Source organism: Ambystoma mexicanum, chromosome 2p (assembly GCF_040938575.1).
Source record: "Ambystoma mexicanum isolate Mex_15411 chromosome 2p, UKY_AmexF1_1, whole genome shotgun sequence".
NCBI classification, from domain to species: Eukaryota; Metazoa; Chordata; class Amphibia; order Caudata; family Ambystomatidae; genus Ambystoma; species Ambystoma mexicanum.
Window position 1 is genome coordinate 62,206,618 of NC_090923.1, and position 25,242 is coordinate 62,231,859.

At 50.5% G+C, this 25,242-nt stretch overlaps 1 protein-coding gene across 1 annotated transcript in view; it reads left to right on the forward strand.

Annotated features, from left to right (window-relative positions):
- The window catches only part of JAGN1 (jagunal homolog 1), a 79,233-nt gene that overhangs the window by 52,191 nt on the left and 1,800 nt on the right, over window positions 1-25,242 (forward strand). The gene's annotated exons all lie outside the window — the stretch shown is intronic.

Consider the following 25,242-nt stretch of genomic DNA (forward strand, 5'->3'; position numbering starts at 1 on the left):
TAAAATTGGGACGGCCTGCCCTTCGAAATAAGGTTGTTCTAATCTTTGTTTCAAACAAGGTTCTCTGACGTCCGATTGCGGAAAGGTCACAATTGTCCTGCAATTGACACAGGCCGCGCTGTATTGTGGGATGCTGAGGTACGTGAACTGCCTTGTAAACTTCGCACATCGTGTTTGCCAGTATGAGAGCCAGGTTCCATTCCTACCACACGGTGGCAGCAGACCCTAATGCAGAGCCCGTGCATCAACAGCAGCAAAGTCATCTCAAGCATTGGCACTGCAAATGGGTCAGGCGTTTATACATTTAGAGGCTGTGCATCCGGAGGAAAATAAAATGAATCCTACTCTTTACAATTTGCCAAGTCAGAACCATTGGTCTTCTTAATGTGTGTTTCAATGTTGATGCAACGCCAGTATGCATTTATTTTGGTTATTCGATAGTTTAATATGAGTAAAATATCCAATTCAACCTCATCTCGATTCATTGCTTAAAGCAATTAATTTGTACATGTAGTCGCTAACTGTTAAAACGAATGTTATAGCAGACAGGAGAGTTTTCTTCTGCTTTATTGAAGAGCTTGTCCACGCCCCACTGGCTTCAACTCTTTCTGCTATTCTGTGCTTCTAAAGATGCATCTTGTTACCATTCCACCCGAAGTGCTCTGCATTCTAGTGTTCCAGCCTCAGATCTTACATAGTGCAGAATGTTAGTTACATGTCACATAGATCATGGAAAATGGAGTACAATCTGGGCAGAGTATTGAATGTGTGACTACTTATTAAAATAAAATTAATAAAATTAAAAAAAAGTTAAATCATTTGTCAGCGTTTCAAAGCCCAGGACATTCCTGCTGATCTCCCAGCTCGGCTGGCCACATTAGTTGCAAGAATGATCGCACTGCATAGCCTCGGCACTCTTGTGTTCACCGATGGAACTGCTGGTGGCTGTGGCTTGTAGCATGACAGCGGGCACACTGTATTCCAGACCCAGCACTCTTGGGACTGTTTCTTGCTAATGGGGAAAATAAACCAGGATGAGCAGCCAGGGGGAATATCCTCAAATGATGAGAATAGCCACAGTGCTTTCTGGCTGCAACTACTTCAAATTAACTGGTAATCTTCATTACTCTTAGTCCTACTCTTAATCGTCGAGGCATCCACTTCCGTCATAGCATCCATGTTAACAAATTGGCTGTTAGGGAGCATCTCATTTCTGTGCTATTTCTCTTCACCCTTAGAGACCCCCAGCTCTTTGCTGGGCTTAGGACTTTTTCATTTTAACCCTGGAGTGAGTGAGCCCTTTTCTCACTCTCACATGTGTTTTGACCTGATTTGGATTATGTGTTTCCACTGTTTTTGGAGTCTGACAAACTCCATAGGCATCTACGTTTTGTATGGTGACACACCGCACCTTCAGTGCAGTGTCGCAGAAAAATCCTTTAGATTTCTCATAAGGTTTAAATACCTTTTCTTGTGTGAACTACTGTTCCCAAGAATAGCAAAGTGAAATTGACTTTACTTACATTTTCTCTTTGTAGGTCCAGCACACACCATTTTATGTGGAGTGCTGGGGGGAGTTACCTAGTAGCCCCTTATCCTACATTCTCATGTAACATTTTTTTATATTACCCTCACTACTTTAAATGGCTGGTGGCAGTGGTTTAATTTTCCTACCATTGTGCTTTTCTACCACAGGCTGAATCATCAGCTGCAGTATAGCACCCATGGGTGACCATTTTGTTAAAATGGCCCTGCTCTTTTTTCGCCATTTTCTGCTTGTGGCGTCTGCGCGCCAAGCCAGGTTTGAGCCCTTTGTTCGTTTTGCCATTGGCGGACTTCAGTCCTGAAACAACCTCTGGCTCCAGTTTGTCTGGAAGGGCCGGAAGTGAGGGAGGTCCCGAAACACCCCTGTCCTTTGTCTCTAGGAGTGCCTGAATGCAACCAGTCCTGATTGGCTGTCTGGCCCCAATGTTTGAGTGACCGCCTAGGCTGTGCATGAATGGGAGAAAAACTGGTTAAAAGGCGAGGGTTTTGGGACTAGAAGCAGAGTCGATCACTAGGAAGAACACCTGACGAAGAAACCGTGAACGAAGCTTGCTGCATCCTCCTGGACCTTTGAATTGCCCGTGCTGTGCTGAAACTGCTTTTTCTGATCGACAAGAGAAGCTCTGGAAGGGACCACTTCTTCCCTTGGGTTAGTGGGACAAACTAACCCCGAGACAAACTCCATTGGACCATCTTCCCCGACTGGCTGTACTTCTTTGCTGCTGCAGGAACCGAGTGCCAGGGGTTGAGAAATCCATATAGTCTATTGCAACGTCTGCAATCTGGCCAAAAGCTCCAGAGTCTCCTAAAGACCCTCCAGAAGCAGGACGACCCGAGCTCAGAGTCCTCACCAGAGTGCAGGACTCAAGGAATGAAGGAAGCCCAACTGGTATCCAAGATCTGTGGTGGTGCTGTTTACCGCACGCTGAAACAGTGAAATGCCGCTGATACGAAATTAGTCCGTAGCTGCCCACGACCTCCTAATTGCTGCTGCAGGAATCCTCCAGATGTCCTCCCTCTTGTCCCCACGACTGAGGCTCAGTAACCCAGGAACTGCATTGTTGCAAAAGGAACAAACCCAGCTGGACCACGGTACTGTTCAGACTTTGGGTACTTATCTAAGTGTCTTTAGCTGTGCTTTTTTCAGTTGAGACTTGCAGTGGCTACTTTTGTTAGTTGATTGCAACTCTGCTTTCCACAAGTATAACCGCGTGTGACCCTGCACGTGATTTCTACAAAACTTTTATTAACTACAAAGTGCCTCAGCTCCATACAGTGTACTCCAATTGACGTTGGCTGTCCTGGTTCCCTGCAAACTCTTTTAGTCCATTGATTTTTATATTTTTGGTCCCTCAGAGGTGATAACTTGTTTTTAGACAGTTATTGCTGGGAAAGGTTGGATCTAGACTTCATTGGAAGATTTAAGTATACTCACATGCCCCGAGAATCTGTTTAACCTTTTTCCTTCCTTTAACCCTTCCTTTCTGCAACCTCGGAATCTGCAAAGTGTACTAGTGTTATATAGATGCAATTACTGTCCTTGTGAATGAAGTCACCTCCGGGTATAGGAAGTGTGTAAAAAGCATCTCTAAAGAGTATCCACTAAACGTATGCTGATTATGGAAAAGTATTTTAAAGTATATTTGATTGCTACATATATTGCCCTTTATAAAGAACGCTTATTTAAAAATGGATGTTAAATAAAACTATTTTTATAACTGAAACCTTGAGTAGAAGTGTTACTTGGCTGCTTGTATTTGTGAATTTCATTGCTACAGCTCAGATTTACCCCTCCTGAGATAGGCCTGGCTGTTCACCAACTTGTGTAGGACAGGTCTATACCAAAAGATGGGTTACCTAATACCAAGCAGATCTCACACAGTGTGACTGCACCAATTCTTACCAAACCGTGGTTTAGTCTTGCCCCTTGTATATGTTGCCTCCAGTATCACACAATCGTTAGTTATTTTTTCCATTGAGGGTGGATGAGCATACTTGCGTAGATTTGCTAAAGAAAAACCTGGAGGATGTCGTCATCGGACACTTCGCCCCCTTTTCCCTAGGTCTCTGCACACCTATGCCACCCACTTTTAAAAATACAAAAAAAAAATCAATCTGAGCGAGATTTACGTTCATCTGCCTATACCTTGATGTGATTACCAATCTATCTGTTTGTAGCCAATCACATCGAGAGAGTAATGAAGATTATTGATAAGTAATCAGAATAATACCTGCTCGCCACTCTTCATCGTCCCCAAGAACTAACCTGGAATAACAACGCTTTGAGATGAGTAATTCACATAAATCATGAAATAGTGCTGAATCGCCCCCTTCCCCATAATGTGGCCATTGGTCTCGGGGACATTGCTCCCATTAGCAGAAGCCTGTGTTTGGAACACTGGCGCCCTAGTGCAGCCACCATCCTTGAACCTGGAGAAGTGTAATGCATTGCTTTAAACGTCTTGCAGCACCACTGTTCATACATCAGATTATACAAGATTTCTTCTGATGTGGGTGGTTCTGGGACAGGACAGGCAGCGCCTCACTCTGGACATTATGTCAGACTGCGCCTAGGGAGATATGAGAGCCCCGTTAGGAGAAAGCTTAGAGTGTGTGTGTGTGTCTGGACAAGGCCTCCCTACAGAGGGTCCAAAAGTGCCCAACAGCCTGAAAGTTGCCCAGACCCTAGACCAAAAGAGGAGCTGGTAGCACCCGCAAAGAATTAGAACAACTCGGGGAGACCCCAGTCTGATCAATGGGCCTGGTTGAAAATAAATCCTTGGCAGACATGAATTTACTGTTGTCAGTCTCAGCGTGCGTAGATTGTAACATCTTGAGGTTTTTGCAGCATGTGCAACGCGAACTGTCAGCATGCCATCATTTTATTTTTAGTTTTCATATGTAATCGGTAGTCATGGGTTTAGTGGTTACTCACTAGTTTGAGTGAATCATGAGTAGATGTGGTTGGTCACCTCAAGATTTTCCAGTGGGGAAGGTTGTGACCATTCGAGGAGAGGATTTGCGTGAAAACTTGTTGCCTGGTTGGTTACCAGTGGCTTGGATGACCCCATTCCGTTTCAAATTTCCAATGATACAGCAGTGATCTTCTTAATCGTCGCTGTATGTGAGCTTAATCTGGTGTAGGTGACAACATCTGCCATTGCCACTGTGCATTTGGTTGGTGTGGGATTTTATCTGTGAACATAAAGGGGTCTTGTGAGTTTGGCCAACTCACCTGGGCATGATGGTGGCATTGTGGTTCTGTGGGGGTACGACCTAGATGGTCCGTACGGTGTGCTTGTGCTTTGTCACTAATTGCATGGGTGAGTGCTTCAGTGTGTGTGTGGCCCAGTGAGTGTGGGGTGTACATTGCAGGTCCAGCGCCTGAGCTTGGTTATTGGAAAGTCAGTTTGGTTTGTGGCCTAATGTGGTAGGTTTCCCACTGTACCCGCTGTGGGGCAGTCCGTTCTCAAGGGTGGCAGCCTTGAGGCTCCTCTGTGGCAGGGGTGAGCGGAATGTGCACTGTGTTTTTGTGGGTTCTGGATTTTTGTGATGGTAATAGTTGTCCGCTCTCAAAGGTGGCAACTTTGAGGCTCTTCTGTGGCAGGGATGAGCAGAAGGAGTCGTTTTGTGTGTTTGTTTATTTGTGGTGAGGGCCCTACCCCATGTGTGTTATACCTGATTGGCTACTTAGTTCAAGTTTTGCAGGCTGATGCAGTGTGAGTGTAACTGTAGGATGGCGAGTTGGATTTAGGAGGACCGTTGCTTTGGTTTTGTTGGATGGGAAGGTGGTGTTGGGACCCAGTATTTGGATCTGCCTCTCCATGTTCGGGTCTGCCTCTCCCTCTTGTTTCCTGATTTGTCCTTGTCCCTCATGGTGTCTGTGTGTGAGGCCATCAGTGGAATGTTTGTATGAGCGCTGGAATGTTTGGCTATGCTTCAGCCCCTGAGTGTTCCACCCGAGGCAGTTACCATGTTGTAGCCTGGGTGGTGGCAGCCAGTGGGCTCCATTCCTGAGCTTCCTTTCTATCGCCATGATGAATTTACATGTCACCTGATCTTGAAGACTAAAAATAAAGGATATTACTTAACCTATCTGCTGCCTTTGGTGTAGTTTCAATCTTAACACACGCCTAGCGGAGTATCGTCCACCATTGTTCGTTTCCAGCTTTGTTGATCCTGGTCGTCCCAGCCTCTACCCTGTTGTCGCTGCTGGTGGACTATGCCGTGGTTCAGACAACATTTTATGAGTAGGTGCTGTCCCTACCCTACGTCTAAGGATGGCTCCACCTGATTCTCCACTGAGCAGGCCCAGTGCGGGCATGCCGACTCATAACTTAAGGTTTGGCTACGTAATGCCCTTATTATCTTTGAGTAAAGACTCTTGGTTTAACAGTACTCTTAGAAAGACCCTTCGTTTTAACCACCCTTCCTCTATTGGCCTTTACCACTTCCATCTGCATACTCTTTGATCTCGGTCTCTGCTTTCACTTGGAGCTAGAGCTGGAGACCTTGAAGGTGTTTGGAAATGGTTGCAGGTGTGTGTTCGCGGGGGCTCGGCACTGATTTCTACCTCCACTAATGCACCCAATGGGGTCCTGTGTTAATTTTGGAGGGGTGAGGGTAGAGAAAATAAACTGTTAACCCCTGGAGGTAGCCCAAAACTCCTCCTCCTCCTGCCCTAGTTTGCCTGTTTTTCGTAGTGTTTTGTCCCGATGCGCGCTGCTTAGGCTACGTGAGCAGCAAAATCTCACCACGTTCGCTCAGAGCAGCTCGGCATACGCTCAATGGCCAAGTAGGGTTACCTGCGCCGAGCTCCACTGAAAATAGGGAAGGTTATGCAGCCACACCTGTGTAGCAACAGCAAACTGCAACAGCGCCACTCAGTCCAGGCCTCCAGAAACTCCAACACTCTCCAGGCTCTCTGGGACACTTCGACGATCTGAGCTAGAGAAAGAAACCCTAGGTCGTTGGAAGTTGGTCGTCAAGCCGCCTTGCCCCCTGCAACAGTGATTGAAGGGCCCAATGAAGAGCCCTGTTGTGGGTGCAGAAATCCATTTAGAATGCGTGAGGGCCACATACGGATGATGACTGAATGCTCTTGAGGTAAGCATGCATGAGTCCTACTGCACGCTGGCTGTTACCGATATGCGTCCGTTCCTCCCACCTGAGAGGAGGATTTCCAGGCATCAGGAGTATCCTCGTAATCATTATGTAATTGGGGATTGATGCATCATATCATGTTGGCTCTCCCAACGTCCAAGCGCCAACCTGGGGTTCAAGCCTGTGCCTTAGGCAAGTCTGCTGATACTGAGCCAGCTTCCTAAAGAACCTGGCGTTACCCATAGCGTTACATGCAGGAGTAATACCTGGAAGAGGTCTGGCAAACACTCCAAAAGCAATCTACAAATGCCCAGCAAGGGCATCAATAGCATGTGCAGGAATACTTTAAACATGGCAACGCAGATAGATTACTGACATCACTGTGCATTGGTCTATGCTTTCCCTAGATAGCCAGATTAAAAACTCTGCAGAGGGGATCAAGTTGTATCACAGTCCGGGCTGTAATCTTGAAATGAGCACTGGAAGCGTTCACATCTTCACCCTTTTTAGCGCCAAATGGCATAGATCCGAAGGTATTCCAGAGTCATTTTTCAGGACTTTAGGCCAAGCTTGATGCTCGATGGCCTCATGAAATGCCCACAGTTGTTGATTCAAGAAGTTGTGCACAGTTGCACATACTGTGTCCATTTGATCCATTCCTCTGCAGGTGTGATAAATCAAAACCTGGGTTTCCTAGCCGGATTTCATTCATGCCCCTCAGATATAGTTTATGTGCACTCTCACGTTGGCTTTCACGCTGGTCAACTGTAGTGATTGGACCCATGGCCCTAGATTTCCATCATGCAACATTTCACACTGCACTTACGAAAACCTGTGAAGATCTGCTCTCCCGCTGTCCTCATCCTCCTTGACCTTTCATCTGCCTTTGATACGGTCCATCACGCCATCCTAATTAATCGACTGCGCGAGAACCTGGGCATCACAGATCAGGCCCTGGCGTGGCTGACCACCTTCCTCTTGGACCGAGCCTAGATCCATATTGGGTCCTTTCTCTGCACCTCCTCTCTCTTCACTTGTGGTGTCCCCCAGGGCTCTATCCTCTCACCCTGGCTTTTCAATGTCCACCTGGCCCTTTGGCCCACCTAATTTACACCTTCTTGCCTAACTTCCAGTGTTATGCGGATGATGCACAGCTCTCTTTCAGACTTCCCTCAGCAGCCTCCTCCTTCCTCGCTCATTCTTGACTGTCTACGATTCAGGAATGGTGCGCATTCAACGATCTCTGCCTCAACGTCAGTAAGATTGAGATTCTTCTCATTGGGACCCCTGCTCCCGCTTTCCCTCTGGCACTCTGCCCGCCTTTCGTGGTCCCTCTACCGTTGCTCTCCTCGGAGGCTAAAAACATTGGGTTCATCTTCGACTCCACCCTCTCCTCACATAACCGACCTTTCCAAGAAGGCCCACTTCCAACTGCACCTCCTCAGAGGTATTCTACCTTTTCTCACCTTCCCCCCAGAAGCTCACTGTCTCCAGAGCTCTGGTCCTCTCCAGGCTGGATTACTGCAACAGCCTCTTTCTCAATCTGCTTAGCTCTACTTTCTGCCCCCTTCAACTAATCTAGAACAGGACTGCACGTCTTATCCTTGGCTCAAGCCTCAATCTCGGCACTGGCTCCTGGTGTCTGCAAGGATGAAGTTCAAGACCCTTTGCATCGTCCACAAGACTTTTTGGGCCAGGGTCTGCACTATATTCAACTTGCTCTGCCTAATTAATACTTTCCCTCTAGAGGCCGTCGCTCAGTTACCTCAAAATCTCTGAGGGTCAGACGCTTCTCCAAACAGAGTGTGGGGGGTAGATCCCTTTCCTCTGCGGGTGCCTCCCTCTGGGACTGCTTCCCTGCCCATCTCAAACTTGAGCCGGACCACTGAAGTTCTAGAATCTGCTCAAGACCTTCCTTTTCTCCACTGCCTACTTTCTCACTCTTCCTTGCTGACCTTCCTGTCTGCCTGCCCTGACTGGTTGCCGGGTACCCTCAGTCTCACAGGGTACCAGGGCCCTCCATGACCAGTCTTCCTGCCCTGACTCCAGGCCCACCGCGCACTTAGGGCCTGTAACTGTAACTCCTACTGCCCCCTGCCTTCCTGCACTTTTCCAGTGCCGTGCTGCAATTGGAGCCATGGTGCCCAGATTCGCACTTAACACTACACTTCCCACCTCTCCTTTTTCACGCGGCATTTTGCACAATCTGAATGACACAAGGCCTAGTAGGATCGTTTGTCTAGTCTTCCCACTGTCTCCCCCTTCCTTGTCTTGTAGTGCCTAGAAACACTTGTGTACAGGTGCGTTCTAAATACCAAATCATATCACATAATCCACGACTATAGGAAGGAGAGTATTGAAACAGTGTGCAAGGCTATATTTTGTATTTGTGTTTATTTTTATTTGTAGAGGGCTAAGTGCTTTGACAGTATATACATCAAGAATGTACAATAGCACAATGAAGTGTATGGGGTCTTGAGCTGAGTCCTGAAAATATTGTAAGAGGAAGAAGAGCGAATGTGAAGAGGATGGAAGTTCCAGGAGCGTAAATGAGTGGAAATGAGAAGAGGCTCGGGCGACTTTTCTGACAGAAGGAGAGAGACTGAACGGAAGGAGTGTGCTGGGGTATAGAGGGATACCTGCGATAAGGAGGAGCGAGGCCATGCAAAGATTTATAGACAAAGCCAAGGAGGTCGAAGGAGAGCAAAGAAGCCGAGATGAGGAGTACTCGAGACTGAGAGGGGAGCCGAAATAAAACGAATGCAGAGTAGAAAACGAGTGCAAGACCATCCAAGTTCTGACTGCGGTAAGTCCAGGAAAAAGTGTCCTGAAGTGATGCAAGAGATAAGAGCTGATGAGTGCCGAAAGGGTAATGGTATAAGGGAGGAAGGGGGTTCGAGGACAGAGCCTTGAGGTACTCCAGAAGAACCGTGCAGGAGGAGGAGAGTTGTCCAGCCCAGGACACCTAGTAGGAATATCATTAAATGGGAGCATTATAGTGCATCAAATGTTGTTTGTCTTTCAGTTGAGGTATTATTGTGAAATAAGTGAGTCTTCAAGAAACATTAGGTACCTTCTTCAGCAAGAGTCTCGCAATAGCCCCCAGGAGCTGCCACTGTCTTATTTCCTGCGGGAGTGCATACCAGAGACTAGATTCTCAGTCAAAAGTGACATTAGTAGCTATGCCAAACGCCCTTGAGTGTGTTTTACTATTTGAGTAAAGCTTAAGCCACTGCTTTTCTACAGTCGCTTGGGGCGTGGTGGTGGTAGTGGTATTTCGTAGTTAAAACTGAGTTTGGTATGAAAGTAGCTGTTGCAGACCTAGTATTTGTACAAATGTCAACTGACAACCATTTGTGAAGTGAATAACCAATTGCAATACATCCTAAAACATAACATTGACCACCCCCTCCCCCAAGAAGGTTTATTAACCATATCCACAGAGTTAGCCCCTCAAGAAGCTCTAGTTGTGTAGAGTGAAACATATGTTGACCGATGTTCTACTTGAATGCGAAATGTTATTAGTTTAAGTAAAAGTTTGTTTACTTCTCCAGCGTGGGGTCTGGCATGGATTCACATGCTTATGAATATTCCCCGTCGTCAGGCTGGGAATCCTCGGTAAAGAAAAATCAGTATCAGTTTTGTTTCTGATCTGTCTTTCGTAGTAGTAACCAATCACTGATCTCTGCGTCATACTGACCACAGCCAATGACTGCCCTCTACCTAAGCCCCGCCTCTGGCAGCCATCTTCAGATTTTTACCGCACGTTCAAGTGTTGGGAGTCCTCGTGCTTAGCTCTCGAGCTTTTACTGCATGTTTCGCACTTTTTTTTAGGTGAATTTTCACATTTTTTCGGTTAATCGAGCGTCAAGTTCCACCGTTTCTACTCCCGTTAACGGCTACCCATTACGGGATTTTCCTACGCCCCTCAAGGGTATAGATTTCGTCGAATCAACTTCTTGGAGGATTCCAGAAGATTCGCGGCCTACTTCGAGATGGCCCAGGACGCAAGTTCGTCACCCGGACCCAAGCTGTTTCGCAGCTGCCCTGGATGCGGGCTGCAGAATGTGTTTAAGGAAGACGAACATTCGCGATGCCTCTACTGTCTTCATGGGGACAAGACTCGTGTAGAGAAGGACTGCCAGTTCTGCAAGAACTTGCCGGAGCGGCCCATGAGGGACCGTCGATCCTGTCTCGCCAGCTGGTTGGAGAAGGGCTCAACGGGTGAGAAGAAGAAGAAAGGGTCCGAGTGGGCTTCTAAGTCCTGTGCGGGCGCCCCGGCGACAGGGGCCCAACACCAGGCCAAGCGCCGCAAGTCCGCTGGCTCCGGGAGCGCCGAAAGGTCGGGCTCTTCGGTCGCCAGGCAGGGCGCGCCTTCCACGGCACCGTCAACCACGAGCCAGCTCTCCGGTTCGGGGAAGAGGAAGTCCGAGACCCCGGGTAAGCTTCGGGAGAAGCCCCGTCTGATCTCGGAAGAGGGGGAGCGAGGCGTCGCCCCTCCCCCTAAGGAGAAAGCCCGGGACGCACCTAAGGTGGTGAAGGCCCCTACCCAGCAGGCAAAGGCCTCTATCGAGGCGACTCTGGCCAAGCCGGCAGAGACCCCGCCAGCGGAGACTGCCTCCGGGACTTGAGTTTCCCTGCCACCAAGGAGGGAATACTCTTTTCAGCCCATCGTCACGGCCACCATGATGGAAGAAGCGAGGGGGGGCACGGTAGCCTCCTCGAGCTCGGAGTCAGCCTCGGAGGAGGAACTGACCGAGGCCGTGAGGAACCTCGAAGTCCAATTCGAGAAGGTTCGATCCCGTAAGGAAGATCCTCGGGAGATAACCGAGGAAGACGACGATGGCGCGGAAGAGCAGCCTTCCCTTCCGGCGCAGCCGGAACCTAGGCCTCAGGATGGCTCGGCGGCCATTTTGTCTGCGATCCAGTCCTTATGCTCTGAGATAAGGACGAGATTCCCACGAACCAGGCCGGAGGACCTGCAACCTGGCCGTCGGGAAGTCCTCAGTCAAACGACGGAGGACCCAACCCTCTCCTCCACTCGCCCCCGTAAGGCCTACAGTTCCCTCCTCATCCTCCCACAAGTCAGGAGATGAGGGTGCGATGGGCTCGACGACGGGTTCTGAGGGCGACGGAACGAGTCTCCCGTCGCACGGCCCTCGCCGCCTGACGAGATTGGCTCATTCCACGCCATGATCGCCAGGGCGTCCGAATTGTTCCAGCTCTGCCCGGAGGAGCAGAAAAAGGAAGGTTTCCTCTATCCGCGCCGGGAGGCCAAGAGGAAGACTGTCATCGCGGTGTCTCTAATCGATGACATCTGGGAGGAGGGCCTGTCGGTTCTCAAGAACCCCTCCACGGCACCAGCTAAACGGGACCAGTACGAGAAGAACCGGGTCCCGAAACCGCTCCCCTGTGCCTCAGGGCCCAGCCAACGCCAGACTCGGTCGTCTCGGCGGCGGAGGCGAAGAAGAAAGTGGCGGGGTCAGGAGCCTCGACGTCGAATTCCCCGCCAGACGGCGAGGGAAAGAAGTTGGACGCCATGGGGCGGCGGGTCATTTCGTCGTCGGCGACGACGATCAAAGCGGCCAACGCCCTGGCGATCGTGGCCCGCTACGACAAGAGGTCCGAGGCCCTGGAAATACTTCAAGAAGGCGAGGTGGCGTCGGACCACGCCAAAACAGTGGCAACCGATATTGCCGATACCGGGTTCCGCCAGCTGGGCAACAGTGTTTGCCTACGACGACGGGGTTGGCTCCGGGCGACCGACTTCCGTCAGGACGTCCAGACCAGGGTGTTGGACATTGTTCTGGAAGGCGGTGGACGAATCCCTCCAAGCCATAAAGACGGACACAGAGACGGCCCGCGCCCTAGGAGCCCTTCAGCAACGACGGCCCTTTCGGAGCTCCGGAGGCAGACAGGGTGCCTCCAAGGGATCCAGCGGTGGCTCGTCCTACCGCCAGGCGGCACGCTCCTCGTCTCAGGAGGCCTACAGGGGTTGCGGCAAGCAGGGAGAGCAGGACTGAACCGGCCGTGGTCTCGGGCCCCCACCGAAGCACCCCGGTGGGAGGCCGGCTGACGAATTTCGTCGGCGTGTGGAAGTCCATCTCCACCGACCGTTGGGTGCTGGATACCCTGGTAAGAGGACACTCTATCGAATTCCTGAAGAAGTGCCCTCACGTTCCACCTGTGGCCAGGAAGGAAAATCACGTCCCGCAACTGCTGTTGGAAGTACGGGCGATGCTCAGGAAAGGCGCCATCGAGCTTGTCCCGAAGAGGCTCCGGGGTGTACTCAAGGTACTTCCTCGCCAGGAAGAAGACGGGCGGCTGGCGTCCCATCCTGGACCTTCGTCGTTTGAACAAATACATCAGGTCACAAAAGTTCAGGATGGTCACCCTCCAGCGCGTACTGGGACAGCTGGAGGAAGGCGACTTTCTATCGTCGTTGGACTTGGAGGATGCATACTTCCACGTTCCCATCCTCAAAAGTCACCGAAAGTTCCTCAGGTTCGTCGTCCAGGGACGCCACTACCAATTCAGAGCACTGCCGTTCGGACGGCCCCCAGGGTCTTTACCAAGTGCCTAGCACCCGTGTCGAGGCGGCTGCGCCTGCAAGGGATTCACGTCTACCCCTACCTGGACGACTGGCTCATCCGCTCAAGGACGAGGGAACTCGCCGTCGAACACACTGCGAGGACCGTCCAGCTACTCACAGACCTGGGATTCGCCATAAACTACACAAAGTCCCACCTGGTGCTGTCGCAGGTGGCCCTGTTTCTGGGAGCGAAGCTCGATACAGTGAGGCGCCTGGCGGCCCCGTCGGAAGAACGGACGAAGACCATTATAGGCAAAGTGCAGCGCCTGCTAGCCACGGACGTGGCCAGGGTGAGGTCCATCAAGTCCCTCCTGGGGATGATGTCCTCTTGCATCTACCTGGTGCGCCTCTGCAGACTACGGATGCGCCCTCTTCAAGAATTTCTCGACGCCCGTTGGATGCAGGCGACGGGCACCTTCGAAGACAGGGTCCCCTCAACGAGGTGTTCCGGCAGGCGATTCAGTGGTGGGGCGTTCGAGCGCACCTCACGGCGGGCAAGGACTTTCAGACGCCGGCGTACCAGGAAACGGTGATGACGGACGCCTCCCTGGAAGGTTGGGGCGCCCACACCGGAGATCTCCACGCAAGAGGCCTCTGGCTCCCGGAGGGGAGGCTCCTGCACATCAACGTCCTGGAACTCCGAGCCGTGTTCTGGGCTCTCAAATCATTCCTCCCGTCGCTCAAGGGCAAGGTGGTGCGGATCTTCACGGACAACACCACGACAATATTTTACATACGGAAGCAGGGAGGTACCAGATCCCCAGCTCTATCCAAGGAGGCACAGGATCTGTGGCACTGGGCGGTCGCCCAGGGGATGTTCCTGGTTCCCTTCCACCTGGCAGGAGAAAGAAACACCATCGCCGACTCGCTCAGCAGGGAGCTGCGCGCGTGTCACGAGTGGGAACTGCGCCAGGATCAGGTGGATCAACTCTTCCGACGATGGGGCAAACCCCAAATCGACCTGTTCGCAACAGCGACGAACTCGAAGTGCAAGAGGTTCGCCAGCAGGTTTCCCCTGCCGAGAAGCATGGGCGATGCGTTCTCGTTCCCCTGGGACGGCCTATACCTGTATGCGTTCCCTCCGTTGCCGTTGCTGCTTCGAATCATCAACCAGCTGAAGAGGTCCCGGTGCAGGATGATCCTCGTCGCACCGGCGTGGCCGAGGCAGATCTGGTTCCCGGACCTTCTGGACTTGTCAACGTCCCCTCCCATCAAGCTGTCGGCGGACGCGGACCTTCTCTCCAGAGAAGGAGGCGCCATCTTCCACCACGACCCGGCGTCGCTGAACCTGCAGGCTTGGCTCCTGCAGCGCTAGAGTTTGGAGGCTACGATATACTGGCCGATTGCAGAGAGGTTCTTGCAAAGGCCAGGGCGTCCTCGACTCTCAAATGCTACGGTCATAAGTAGAAGAGGTTCTCTATCTGGTGCCAAGCACAGAAGATCAACCCCCTACGGATTACGGCCCCTCAAGTGCTGCCGTACCTGCTATCGCTGGCAAAGGCTGGGCTAGCCCATGCCTCCATTAAGATTCGTCTGGCGGCGATCTCCAGATATACCAGAACCACAGGACGGACGTCCCTGTGGTCCCATCGACTGGTAAAAGAGTTTATGAAAGGACTGTTCCGGTCGTTCCCGCCGGTGAAGGCCCCGGCCCCGGCGTGGGAACTTAACGTGGTGCTGACCAGTCTCATGGGGCCCCCATTCGAGCCGATGCACTCTGCACCGATAAAGTTTGTGTCGTGGAAGACTACATTCCTGGTGGCCATTACCTCCGCACGACGAGTGGGAAAGATCCAGGCCCTATCCTGCAAAGCACCGTACTTGACGTTCCATACCTCGAGGGTGGTGCTTAGGACGCACCCCTCCTTTATGCCCAAGGTGCCGTCGGACTTCCATTTTAACAAGCCCCTGGTGTTACCTGTTTTCTTCCCGCCTCCTTCGTCGCCGGCCGAGAGGACTTTGCACTCGATGGATGTGGCTAGAGCGCTGAAGTTCTACGTGGACCGCACAAAGAGTTTCCGGAGGACATCACAGCTGTTCGTGAACTTTGGACCTGTGAATCAAGGGAAGGCTCTCTCGAAGTCTTCTATTTCCAGATGGCTCTCCGGCTGCATCATGCACTGCCACCGGTTGGCTAACCGACCGCTGCCAGGCCGTCCGAGAGCCCATTCGACCAGAGCGATCGCTGCTACTACGGTGTTCTTATCTGGTGTGCCCCTGCTGGACATCTGCAGGGCTGCTACGTGGAGGTCGACGCACACCTTCACGAGATTCTACTGCGTCGATCGGGATTCCAGGGAGGAGTCCAGGGTCGGCCAAGCAGTGCTGCGCAACCTGTTCGCTTAAGGTGAGCCTGGTGAGGAGGTAAGAGATGCTTAATGTTGAGTTGTTGTATTGCTTAATGTTGAGCCTTTGCCACCTCCCGTGGTTGTGCATGTGTGTACTGCTATGTATTCTTATATTCATGAGCATGTGAATCCATGCCAGACCCCATGCTGGAGAAGGAACAAGTTACTTACCTGTAACTGTTGTTCTCCAGCATGGGTCTGGCATGGATTCACATGCGAACCCTCCCGCCTACCCCTCTGCGGCTCTTCACTTCGTCATACTGCCACTTCACGTGCTACCAAATCTGAAGATAGCTGCCAGAGGCGGGGCTTAGGGAGATTGCAGTCATTGGCTGTGGTCAGTATGACACAGAGATCAGTGATTGGTTACTACTACGAAAGACAGATCAGAAACGAAACTGATACTGATTTTTCTTTACCGAGATTTCCCAGCCTGACAACGGGGAATATTCATGAGCATGTGAATCCATGCCAGACCCATGCTGGAGAACAACAGTTACAGGTAAGTAACTTGTTCCTTTTCCATGTCTGCAGTATTTTTATTTCAAGTTGTTTTTTAGCATTCAAATTATATTGTTTCTGAACAATTCGAGTGTGGAACCTCCATTAATGCATTAAACTGAATGGCACAAAATCATTTCCAAAATAAGAGGTTTATAATAATATAACTTATTGTCGTATAGGTGCCACATGCGGATCTTGTGCTCAAAGATTGACTTCGGACTTGGAGTTGTAAATACTTATCCCATTTATTAAGCTAGAGCATCTAAACGTACTCCATTGGGAGCTGACACATAAAAAACTCTCATCCTAGCAGAGTAACGTGCACAGTGATGCATGTTTGGCTTCTAATGGCCCCAGGGGAGGTAGAATATTTGAGAGGATGTGTGTGGGGCTGATTAGAAATACCAGCAGCAAACTGAGTAAGATGTAAGGGGGGCATTCAGGAAATATTTTGATCAGAGCGCTGATCACTCAGGTGTCCCCAAGACTAGGCAGCTTTCTCCCCTCAATCACATATTGATCCAAGGCTGCCTCCTGATCAATGGGTATGTGTCCACGTTCTGTTCTCTCAGGCTTTCCTACTCCAGACTCTTGAGAACCAGAAAAGTGGTGGGTGGAAGGTTTTGAGTCGATCTGACCCACTGGCACTGCTCTGGGCAATCTTCCACACAGTTTTTAGCCAGTCTGCCCCATTGCAAAACTGGTCCAGCCATATGCAAATCAGTCAGGTACCGCCACCAATGGTAGCAGCCCAGCCCAAACTGCTAGGCCAGGTCCCCTCTGCACGGGAACACAAGCAACCCCAGACATGTTTCGGCCATGTTGGGTCTTCTCAGTGAGGTGCAGCTTGGTTCCCTATGGTGCAGGGACTACAGAGGCTTAATAGGCGCTGTAGTGTTCATTGGGGAAAAACCAGGGTGTGGGAATGGTGGTGGGCTATGTTTTTCCAATGGCCCTCCTCTCTGCAATAATAAGATGTATGGCTACTGTTCCCTGTACATTATTCACCCTAACTCTCCGGTGGCCTCTTCTTCATCCCAGGCCACTTCCTTAGGAACTCCTTCTGCACCTCTCCCTTTAGGTTGAAAACTTTGCACGTGCAATTCCATGATGATGGCTTTAGCATCATCTTCCCTTTTGATCATTTGCTACGATAATCAGCTCCGCTAGCTGTTTAGTTTGCCAATCCACACAGAGAAACTTTAGCGGTTGCAGAGTTTTGAGTTGTAGCCCTTGAACAAAAACAATCTAAGGGCCAAGTTTTTCCCATGCTCGCTTTTCGGCGCCAACAAATATGACTGCATATTCTTTTGTATCTTTTTGTGAGTTTTCGAATACATTTGTTTGTGTTCGTAGCGTTCATGGCCGGCCATAAGGTGCACGCAATTGCCTGTGACTGCATTGGTGTTCTGGCTACTTAATGTTTTTTCATATACACTTTCCTACCAGCCCGTTCTTTCCTTTTTATGTTCAGATTGTTTGCTTTCATAATTTCTAACATAACCGAACCCTTTCTTTTACGGTTGTGCTATTAGAATGTTATATATACAATATTTGTAATAGTATAAAGAAAGAAATGGAGCCCTTGTCTTCCAGATTCACTTCAAAGTTTGAATCTGTTGTAACCATGAAGTTCAGAGACTTCGGAGCAGTCTTCCTGCGAACAGCAACACATACATCCAGCACTGGAGGGAGCACTACCGGCAATGCTGTCTTTGAAACCTGTTCAGTCTTTTGTCCAATCGCATGTCCGTTTACATTTACACAAGTATTTCTGTAAATATCTGTGTATACAGAAGAGCTGATTGGTTTTGCAAGTGTGTGTGTGTGTGTATCCCTTTATTGCACTTTTATCTGTCTTTGGGCCTCATCACGAGATGGGCGGTGTGGTAAAAATGTATTGGTAATAGCGTTACTGCCGTATTTCCACACCGTCCAACTACGAGTTAGGCGGAAAGTTGGAGGATTCACCTCCAGCTCTGAGTTGGAGGTAAATTTGCATACTTTCCGCAAATTATTGTCACAATTACCGCTGCAGTAATTGCACCGAAAAAAATGCCCCATTAGTGGACTAAAAAAAAAATGGAGACTTAATCGACACTTGTAATCCGGCAGTAATATTGCCGGACTAATTGCCGGTAACAGTAATTCTCCAGCATTGGATCTTTCATGGATTCACATGCTTAGAATATTCCCCGTCGTCAGACTGGGACTCCTCGGTACATATATATAGCCTTTTCCTATAGGAAAACTTCCGACACTTTTGTGTCCTATCCTCGTCCTTTTAGGACCCGCCTACGCATGCTCCGCAGGCCGTCCCAGTATAAGAGGCCCGCCCCCCCGGTTCCCCTTCAGATTTCAACCGTCTCCAAAGTAGTGGGATCTCCTCGTGTTGTCTTACTATTTTGTACTAGGTTGCCTTATTGGATTTCGAGTACGATATGTCCTCTGTATCAGGAAAAGCGCTGTTGCGTCCATGCGCGACGTGCGGCTTGAAAAAGGTTTACGAGGGGGACGGACATATGGATTGTATATATTGCCTCCACCCTCACCATTCGGCGGATGCCTGCGACATATACAAGGGTTTTTCTCAAAAAACCCTCAAAGACCGGAACCGACGCCTGGTGGCATGGCTGAATGAGGGTGCGGGGGCATACCCCCCCTCGGAGGTAGGCTCCACACAGTCGGCGAAAACATCACGCCGTGCGGCCTCGTCGGAACCACCAGCGAAGAAATCTAGACCGTCGGAAAAAGAGTCTTCTGGGACTCACTCCGCTACAGACTCCTCGTCAAAGAAATCATCCTCATCAAAAAAGCATGAGAAGGAAAGGAAATCCTCCTCTGGCAATCATCACAGATCGACCACGAGTCGAGAGTCGAGTAAAAGCGGGCACAGTGTGGAGAAGGCGGGACCGCCAAAACCACCTGCGAAGCCTGCGTCGTCGACGGCGATCCAGTCAACGGCCGCCTTCCCGCCACTACCCCAAGGGGCATCCTCCGTCCCGTCGACAATGGCGTCGACGAGAGCCTCGTCGACGGGGGTCCTACAGGAGGCCTGAAGTCTTCGACCCTACTCCCCCAGAGGCTTTGCTACAAGAGCAAGCTATGTTGCTGTCCTCGGAGGACGAGAGCGAGAGAGTGGCTGGCCCAGCAGACCTAGGGCTACGAGCGGCTGCCAAGTCGTCGACGAGGGCATCTGTTACACCGGTATCTGCCCCTCTCCTCAATCCTCAATCGGTTTTGTCACTGGATATTCTGTCCTCGCTTCAGTCCTTGCTACGGTCGTTGGACCAGCGACTTCCCCAGGCCAGCCTGCCACAGTCACCCGTCGACGAGCCGGGCCCGTCCCGTCAACCGCCGCACCCACGCACGCCAATCTCAACACTGGCGCAGGAGGAAGGTGAGCTGCCAGATTCGGAGTCGGACAGGGGAGCCATGTCAGAGGTCTCTTTATCCCCCTCCAGGGATCCTACCTGGGAGTCAGAGGCGGAGTTAGAAAACCCCAGAAGCCCAGCTCACCCGTCCCCTCCGGATGACATTGCGTCATTCCATTCGATGATGGAGAAGGCATGCAAAGAATTTGGTCTGTCACAGGAAGAACAGAAAAAGGACTGTTTTTTTGTTCAACCACATGGGCAAGAGAAGGAGGTCGGTGTTCTCGATACCGATACTTGACCATGTATGGAAAGAGGGGTTGCAGACAATGAGACACCCATTCTCAAAACCAGCAGTGAAAGGACGCCTAGAAAAAAAGTTTAAGGCTCCAGAGTCTACACCCAAGTGTCTATCCTCTCAACCAACACCAGACTCGGTGGTGTCGGCGGCGGCAGCGAGGAAGGCAAAGGCACAGCACAAGTGCACGACTCCACCCGAGAATGAAGCGAGACGCCAAGATGCCTTTGGCAAGAAGGTGCTCTCCGTGGGAGCGACCACAGTAAAGGCAGCAAACTCTCTGGCAATTGTAGCCAGATACGATAGGGAGATGTGGCACAGGCTGGCTCCGTTGCTTGACCATCCTCCGGAACAACAGAGGAAGGCGGCGATGCTACTGGTCCGAGAGGGCGAGGAAGCCTCAAACCACGCAATAAACATCGCGGTGGATCTTGCTGAGTCTGCCTTCAAGCAAGTAAATAATGGGGTCGTATTACGTCGACAGTCATGGCTGAAGTGTACCTACTTCAGACCAGAAGTACAATACAAGGTCTTAGATATGCCCTTTGAGGGAGACCTTCTTTTCGGTGAGAAGGTGGACGAGGCCCTAAAAGGGATGAAAGAAGATTCGGACACGGCACGTTCTTTGGGTGCCCTCCAGAGTGGCAGAAGCTTCAAGTCTTTTCGCCCCTTTAGAGGGGCTTCAGGTAATTCAAGATTCTCTTCTGGAGACAGATCCTTTGCCAGATCAGCTTACCCCTCCCAGGGATACCGACGTGCCTCACAATCGGCTAACCGTCGACGAAACTTCCAGTCTTCCAGAAAACGACCATCATACCCATCGTCGACGAGAGACAAGCAAACTAAAGATCAGCAGTGACGTTCCACAACCCGTTCTGGGGGGAAGAGTTTCAGCGTATGTCGATGAATGGGAAAGGATAACAACGGACCAATGGGTGTTAGACACTATAAGACACGGACACTCTCTTCAATTCAAACACAGCCCTCCGCAAATTCCACCTGCGTTCACCGCTCAGTCCCATATGAAGGCACTGCAACAAGAGGTTACACTCATGTTAGCGAAGGGAGTGATAGAATTAGTTCCAACATCACAGAGAGGCCAAGGAGTCTACTCAAGATACTTCGTCGTAAAAAAGCCGAACGGCAAATGGCGTCCCATTCTGGACTTACGCGAGCTCAACAAGTACTTAAAGAGCCTGAAATTGAAGATGCTCACTCTGCAGGAAGTGATCCGCGCAGTTCAAAAGGGAGATTTCCTGGCGTCTCTGGATTTACAGGACGCGTATTTCCATATTCCAATGTGTCGGAAACACAGGAAATTCCTACGTTTTGTAATGGGGCGAACCCACTACCAATTCACGGTTCTTCCTTTCGGGCTCAAAACCTCCCCCAGAACGTTCACAAAATGCCTGGCTCCAGTGGCGGCCTGGCTAAGGAAGCAAAGCCACCATGTATATTCATACCTCGACGACTGGCTGGTAAGGGGATCCTCCCCAGCGTCGACCAACACAAGTCTGCAAGCCACCATGCAGCTTCTACAACGGCTAGGATTCGCCATAAACTTCGAGAAATCCTCTCTTCGGCCATCGAGAACGCTGGTATTCTTGGGGGCACAGTTCGAGACTCAGCTAGGGCTGGTGAAACCTTCTCTCGACAGGACCTCGAGACTCATTCAACAGGCGGCCCGGCTACGGCGAAACACCAGGATCTCAGTGAGAAAGTATGTTTCGGTCCTAGGGGCCATGGCATCCTGCATCCATCTGGTGAGAAACTGTCGACTTTTCATGAGGCCAGTCCAAGAATTCCTCGCAGACCGATGGACACAGGCTCAGGGATCGTGGTCGGACAGGATAACAGTCGACGACGACAAGCTACTTCAGACCCTTCAGTGGTGGCAGAGCTCCCACAATCTGAACAAAGGTGTGCCCCTGCAGGAGCCGGAGTTCCAGAGCACCATAGTTACGGATGCGTCCCTAACCGGATGGGGAGCGCACATGGGTGCTCTACAAACGCAAGGTCGCTGGTCTCGAACGGAGTCACTCCTACACATAAACGTACTGGAACTCAGAGCGGTACGATGGGCCTTGAAGGCATTCCTACCACACATCAAGAAGTCGCGGGTGCGGATACTGACCGACAATACAACAGCCATGTTTTATCTGAGGAAACAAGGAGGGACACGATCAAGGACTCTCTCCATAGAAGCCCAGAAAACATGGCATTGGGCATCGAAGCACGATATCTCCCTCGTGGCTCATCACCTTCCAGGAGTGAGGAACTGCCAAGCCGACTCCCTCAGCAGAAACATGGCCCAGATACACGAGTGGGAAATGGACACGTGTCACTTGAAGAAAGTGTTTGAGAAATGGGGCCACCCCCCTCTGGACGCCTTCGCGACCAAAGAAAACCAGAAATGCGAGAAATTTGCAAGCAGGTGGCCCCAAGAGGGTTCGGTGGGGGAGGCGTTCTCCTTCCCATGGACGGACATGTTCCTCTATGCTTTTCCCCCCGTTTCCCCTCATACGGAAAACAATACAGTGGATACGCAGATACAATTGCCGGGTGATTCTAGTGACACCATACTGGCCGAGGCAACCGTGGTTCTCAGACCTCCTCCATCTATCGCTGGAACATCCCATAGCGTTTCCGAGAAGTCCCGTACCTTCTATCCCGGGACAGAGGCACGGTGTGGCATCACGACCCGGACAGTCTCAACCTTACGTCCTGGCTCCTGACTTCTCGGAATTCGGGGCTTTAGACATTTCAGAGGAGTGACAAGAAATTCTGCAGGCGGTTAGAGCCCCTTCCACTAACAAATCCTACTCCTATAAGTGGCGGAGATTCTGTGAATGATGTAGAAAACAGCGGGACCTACAACCATTGTTGGTGACGCCGGAACAAGTTCTACCTTACCTGCTCCTCTTAGCAAAAAAGGGATTGTCCCCCTCATCGATAAAGGTACACCTGGCAGCCATCTCGAGGTTCACAAGGAAGAGGCAGTCGTCTCATCTATTCAGTGACAGACTGCTGAAACACTTCATGCGGGGTTTATTTCGAGCCTTTCCCCCGGTGAAACGTTTTCCCCCGACGTGGAGCCTCAACACAGTGTTGGCAGGCTTGATCGCCTTTCGAGCCTATGGCCACGTCCGACATGAAATTCATTTCGTGGAAGTTGGCATTCCTGATAGCTATCGCATCAGCCAGACGTATCTCGGAACTACAAGCGCTGGTCGTGGACCCGCCCTACCTAAGATTCTTTAAGGACAAGGTAGTCCTGGCGACTAACCCTACGTTCGTCCCTAAGGTGCCGACGGTATATCACAAACACTCATCCGTGGTTCTGCCTACTTTCTTCGCCACTCCATCGTCGGCAGCAGAAAAAACTCTTCATACCCTGGACGTTAAGAGGGCTCTGAAATTCTACCTACATCGCACACAAGACATCAGGGCTACTCGGCAACTGTTCGTCGCATATGGTCCGTCGACGAGAGGTAAAGCCATCTCGAAACAGGGATTGGCCAGATGGGTCTCGTCGACGATTGTTTTTTGTCACTCTAAGGCCGGAAGGCCACTGCAAAGACATCCTAGAGCCCATTCTACAAGGTTGATGTCATCCTCAACAGCGTTATGGGCCGGAATTCCGCTGACGGACATATGCCAAGCGGTGTCCAGTCAAATGGTCGACAGTGATTTGGTCGACAGACAATTGGTCGACTGAATTTGGTCGAATGCCAAATGGTCGATTTTTTTTTTTTTTTTTTTTTTTTTTATTTTTTTTTTTATATGTGTTTTGTGGGTTTTCGTGTGGGGGGAAAAAAAATAAAAAAGAAAAAAAAGGGGGTTGGGGGGGGGGACCCCCCCAAAAAATGGGTAAAAAAAAAAAAATTCGACCATTTGGCATTCGACCAAATGGTGTCGACCAAATTGTCTGTCGACCAAATGTTTTCGACCATTTGACTGGTAACCATGCCAAGCTGCGGCATGGTCAGTGCCCCACACGTTTACCCGCCACTACTGCCTTGCCAGGCAGCATGCGGATGAGGTGCAGATGGGAAGAGCTGTTCTGCGACATCTGTTTCAGTAAGGTAAGCTCCACGTTGTGGAGAGTGTTTTCTACCTTTGATGACCGTATACTCTCTGTGTGAAAGGTTATATGAGTAAACTTATTACTGCGGCGCATATGTGTTGAGTAGTACGGTGAGGGTGCGTTACATTGCATTCTCACCACCGTCTCAAATGTTACTGCTATACAATCTATTCTAAGCATGTGAATCCATGAAAGATCCAATGCTGGAGAAGGGAATAGTTTCTTACCTGTAACTCCATTTCTCCAGCATTGGTATCTTTCATGGATTCACATGCGCCCGCCAAGCCTCCCCGGGACTGCAATGTATGTGATGTATAAGTTTAACCCTTCCTACTTTGGAGGGGCCGAAATCTGAAGGGGAACCGCGGGGGCGGGCCTCTTATACTGGGACGGCCTGCGGAGCATGCGTAGGCGGGTCCTAAAAGGACGAGGATAGGACACAAAAGTGTCAGAAGTTTTCCTATAGGAAAAGGCTATATATATGTACCGAGGGGTCCCAGTCTAACGACGGGGAATATTCTAAGCATGTGAATCCATGAAAGATACCAATGCTGGAGAAATGGAGTTACAGGTAAGAAACTATTCCCTTGCATTGGGCGGTATTCTGGTGCATTTACCACCCAGATACCGCCCAACTCGCGATGAGGCCCATGTTGTAACACTGAGCACCACCACCTCAGCACACTTTAGTTGTGTAGTCATTATAACCAAACTTTTATATAAACCTCTCTTCTAGTTAATATAATGTAACAACCTGGAATCGCTCTATAGCCCCTTTTTAAAACCACACACCTGGTTCACATATTCAATTGTAATTTGAACTGCTGACAAAACTGAAGTCCTTTTCTTTCCTGCCAACTCCCTCCTCTCCCCCTTTTCATTTTCTTCCCGCCTCCCAACTCTCCTTCTCTCCCCATGCCCGTAACCTTGGTCTTCACATTGACTCTCACCACATTTCTCTTACTGCCAGATCTTGCCGCTTTCACCTTTACAACATTCATAAAATTCGACCCTTCCTAACCTTTCACGCAACTAAACTCTTACTCACCTCCCTCATCTTCTCCAGACTTTTCTACTGCTCCTCTCTTTTCTTGGACTCCCCTCCTCTCACCTCTCCCCACTCAAATCTGTCTACCACTCTGCCATCTGCTCCTTCTGCCTTCTCTCACCTCACGACTCCATCTCCTCTTCTCTCACCTCTCTAGGCTGGCTCTCATTTCACTCCCAGCTCAAATTCAAGTTCCTCTGTCTGGTCTTCAAATCCCTCTATGGTCGTGCCCCCCCTACCTTTCCTCCCTTCTCACTTTCTATACTCCTTCTCGTTCACTCCGCTCTTACCTTTTCCTACTCTCTCCTCCTCCTCCTCCACCCTGCGCCCCTTCCCGCTTCTG